This window comes from Helianthus annuus, chromosome 9 (genome assembly GCF_002127325.2).
Source record: "Helianthus annuus cultivar XRQ/B chromosome 9, HanXRQr2.0-SUNRISE, whole genome shotgun sequence".
Lineage (NCBI taxonomy): Eukaryota > Viridiplantae > Streptophyta > Magnoliopsida > Asterales > Asteraceae > Helianthus > Helianthus annuus.
The window spans coordinates 48,236,094-48,241,331 of record NC_035441.2 but is presented as its reverse complement, the minus strand read 5'-3'; positions in this window follow the sequence as shown (position 1 = coordinate 48,241,331).

Genomic DNA, 5,238 nt, shown 5'->3' with positions numbered 1-5,238 from the left:
ATGCCCATAACGATTGCAGGAGGTACAGTGTCTACATGGGCTCGTAGTTGGGTGATGAAAGTGGCAAGTGGTGCACTTAGGGTTTGTTCCTGTGTACTGCTTCTTTTCTGGGTTTGCTGGGTTTGGATTTTCAACTGGTGTAACAGCGTTGCAAACTGAGGATTGGTGAGCACGCTTCTTTCCCCTATTGTTGTGGGTGATTTGGTGAGCGGGTTTTGAGGAGGACATAGGTTTAGATGCTGCTGCGACTTATTTATCACGAACTCGATTATTATTCAAACTTGCCGCGAGGCGATACACATCCTCAATATTATCCAACCTAGCCGCCTCGATGGTATCACGCATCGTAGGAGGCAACCCATTGATATACTTCCGAATGGTGCGTTCTGTGGTCAACACCAAATGAGGCACGATAAAACACAACTGCTTGAACCGGGTAGTGTATGCAAGGTTTTCATCCCCAACTTGCTTGAGGGTCCAGAACTCTTCTTCCAACTTCTGCTGCTCATGAGGAGGGCAGAATTCCTCCATCATAAGCTGTCTAAGTTCTTCCCAAGACAACGCGTAAGCTAGCTCATTGGATCGAATGTTTCTCTCGTTAGTCCACCAGTCTAGTGCCCTGGCTTGGAAAACACCAGTGGCACTTCGAACCTTGAGTTCCTCTGGGCATTCACTATTTATGAATGTGACTTCCATGCTGTCAAACCATTCCAACATGGCAGTCACACCATCCTTCCCAGTGAAAGTTTTGGGGTTACAGGCAGTGAAGTGTTTGTAGTTGAACGAGACTGGTTTAGGCTGTACTACGTGAGAATCACCAGAATGATTTGGAGTGCCAGAGGCTTGAATCTCAGACACTATCTTTGGCACGATTCTGGCAATCTGATTTGCCATGAACGTCATCATTTTCTTTTTGGAATTAGCCTTGGATTTTCTGGGAGAGTGAGAGAACTGGCGAGATGATGACATCTAGAAATTCAAAACAAGAAATGGATGAGACTTTTAATCATAATGTTTTTGTTTAGGAAAATTGATTTCATGTATGCATCACATAGCACATTGTTTTTCACATGAATTGTCAAATAGTTTCACATAGAATAACATAGCATTGCACATAGAATAACATGATGTTACACATAGAATATCATGTATGATGAAAGCAAGATAAATTTAGTTTGTTCACGATGGAGTAATTATTAATTGTTTTAGATTGCGATAATAACGTGATTCGTGTTCCCAACTTGAAATGAAGATAACGCTCAAATGTAAATCACATGATAATTGAGATAACATAAAAAGAGATTTATCATAAAAATATGGATTGTCACGGAACGTAACATAAGACTATTCCAAAGTGAATCGAAATCCTTTTCGAATTAAGGAGACGTGCTTTGGCCTAATAGACAAACACTCTCATCGAGGAGCGACTAACGATGTTTGTCCTTCTAGTTACTACACGTCCTTAATCGATTGGGAAAATCGAAACTTTGGCGAGATCGAAAATCAAGGAATGGGACTAGTTAACAAGATGCGAGTTTCACCTCTAACTTGATAACATCGTACCCTAATGTGGTTGGTACTTATCCTAAGATAAGGGTCCACTAGAATATGAAATGGAAAACTCCCAACAAGGTTTGGATATCACTCCTAGCTTGAGGGTAGATTTCGTGCAAAAATCAAAGTATAGCTGAGTGAAAATCATCACCAAGCGTGGGAATCACCCCTATCTTGATGAATCATTTCGATTGTGTTGTAAGAGTGTCTTCAAAGCTTCCATGTGTGTATTGTGTTAGCCTTAGGAAAGGCTTGTATATTAGAAGTCCAAAAGAATAGAGGGAAGCAAGGAAGAGAGAAGGGAATATTGTCTTAAACAGCAAATAAATGAGAAAGCTCTTAAACTATAGATTAGGCAAAGCAAGGCATTCCTAATTCCCTATAGTTATGGCTCTGATACCAATCTGTCACACCCCAACCGATGGCGGAAACATCAGGATGAGACGTACAAATTGTCCAAAGACATCATAACACTAAATGTGACAATATAATTAAGTTTCATTTATTAAAATTTCAAAGTTTCATACATTGTCATAAAAAGGAAATAACAAACATCAACATAGTTTATTTCAAAAGTGGGTTTCTAGGCCATCCTATTCATTTCTTCAAATCTTGATTCATCATCCTGCAGTATGCATTTAAAATAAAGTCAACAAAACATGTTGGCGAGTATACAAGTTTGATAATAGTATAATATGTTTGAAATAGTTTAACATGCTCAAATCCACGTGACTACATGAGTTCATATTAACAGTTATACTTGTAACGATGAAATCTATGTGTTCAAACCAAAGTTTAACGCAATTAACATAGCCTAACCCTAGAAGGGTGGTAACATGAGTAACATAGAATAAACCTAACAATACCCATAATATTATGGGAGGGGCGCTACAACCTACAGCGCTGCCATTGTTAGGGGAGGCTTGCAAAGTTAATGAACACACAGTCATAAATGTTTAACAGTAGCATAACATGATTAACATGAGTCAAATAGATTCACATGAAATGTGGATTGATAGTGCAAAAATGTTTAACATAGTGTGTTTTGATATAGAAATGCATACTACACCCAAAACTGTAAAATAGAAAATGGGTCATGTATACTCACCTTAGGTTGCGTTGCGTTTTTCTTGGTAAAGATTAAATCAAGAGTTTGCCCAAGAGGATGTGCACAAGAGATTTACCCTATTAATTTTTGAGGATTTGTTAATTATAGGGAATTTAGAGATTATTTAAATAACAAGGCATTTTAGAATAATATAAACATGTCTAAAATAATAATCAGATGTTTCATTTTTAATATTTGGTAATTAATGAAATAAATAACAATTTATTCATAAATAAGTGAATAATAATAAATACTGATTTTTTTTATATTCCATTAAAATAATATTTCTAAAATTCTAGATTATATAGATTATTAATTTCTAATATATTTAAAATAAAAAAATTCTGATATATATATAAAATAATTCTGATTATTATTATTATATAATAATTCTGATCACAAAAATAAATTCTGATTTAAATAATAAATCTGATTATATAAATAATATTTCTGTTTTAAATAAAGTAAAAATAATAATTCTGGTTTAAAATATAAATTCTGATTTATAATAAATAATAATTACTGATAATAAATCTGAAAATAATAATAATTCTGTTTTTATATGAAAGAAAATTCTGAAAAATAATTCTGTTATTAGGTAAATTCTAACTTTATATAAATTACTCTGATCATTTATAATATTAATAATAAGTAAATTTGAATATAATATAATAATATTAATAATAATAATAATAATGATAATAATAATAATAATAATAATAATAATAACAGTAAACGGAATAATCGGACCAAATGAAAACGGAAATGGAATCGAAACGGTTTACCGGAAATTGGATCGAAGGTGGTTCCCCGTGATCGACAGAAGCTCCGGCGATGTGCAAGATTTCCGGCGAAGGCGTGAACAACGGCGCGAAGCGGTTACGGTTCGGTTCGTTACAATGATCGAGAGTGAAAAGGACCGAATGGTTCAAGTTGGTTCGTGTTATATAAGTGTACAGGGAATCAGTTTCGAATACGAACAGTCTGTTTCCGGTGAAAACATCAAAAGTCGAATGAAGAAGAAAAGGTTTTGGGCGGTTTAAAGTTTAAATTCGCGACATTAATGTGTTGATAAATGTAATTAAATCACGAAATCGAATGGATGTGGCATGCCCGGCCGAGTGGTTGTGACGTCGTTTGTGAACTGAGAGGTCGCGGGTTCGATCCCCAGGGTGGCCGGTTCTTCCCCTTTTTCACTATCTTTTTAGTTAACTAACCAGGTTAGTCACTAACTGAGTTTTCTAACTCAGTTAGTGCTGCCCTTTAATAAACTTAACCTGGTTAGCTGATTTAACCAGGAATTGGCTAACCAGGTTAGTTTAACTAACCAAACTAACAAAAATCATAAAAATTTAAGTTTAAAATATTTATTTATTTAATTTTAACTATTAGTTTACTTATTTAAAATATTAATAAAATAATATAAAAATTATTTTAACCCAAATTTTGATATTTTTACCGAATTAACATATAAATTCCCGATTTTTGTACGGTTTAGGGTAATCTCTTGGCAATGATGAATTTAAGAGCTGAGATTAAGATGTAATTTTACTGTTTTTACGTGTTTAACATAGTTTCAACATGTTTTCAATTGTTTTGACGATACATAGCATTCAAACACAAATATGAATAAAATCATGCACTTTCATTATGATTTCAAGTCTCGAGTACAATTTGGGAATAGAACCAAATACCACAAAGGTACAACTTACAAAAATAGAAAGTACAAGTAGACTTGCCAAAAATGGAAAGATCGAAAATACGAGGTGTCACATTGAGTGTAAAAGAGTTGAAAGAAAGTTGGAAAACCATCTTTCAATCCTTTCTTTGGTGAAAATTTTAGATCTACTAGAGATCTTTGTTTGTTTATGTGTAAATCGGTTAGATCTAAGTTGTCCTTGGTGGATTGAGGCCAAAACATGAAGTTCTTCAAGAACACATGATGACGTCATCCTAGAACACCTTGAATCTTGGTGATTTCACGGTTAAAATTCAAAAGATAGAAAGGTGTAGGAGTGCATGTAGATCAAGAAAGTACAAGATTTAGGGAGATATCTTAACGGAATCGAGAGAAATCTGAGAAAAAGTGAGGAACACGAGCTGGTCGGACGTCACTTGCCAAAAGTAGTAAGTATGAAAGCGACATGGGTATTTATAGGATTCCAAAAGAGGAAAGGGTGGGTCGGTCGGATAAATCCACACCCGGATGTCAGGTCGGTGGGATGGCACACCGACCGGATGGCAGCCCGGTCGGATGGCGATCCGGCCGGCTGGCATCTGGTTCGAGTGCGCGGCGCGACGATTCTTGACATTTCGATTTCAATTGCGAGCGATGCGAATGCGATAGACTTTCCTATTAAAATTACTTTTAATCTCAGCTTTTCATATCGCGCGCTATCTCTTCTCCACTAATTATCATAGTTCGATTTCGATTGAGTTCGATTGCGTTTCGATTGCGTTTCGATTGCGATTCGATTGATTACCCCACGTAACATAAATAAACATGCACAAGTAACACATAAGGCACACACACACACACGTATAATAATCACCAAAATGCGTAATTCGAGTTTGCG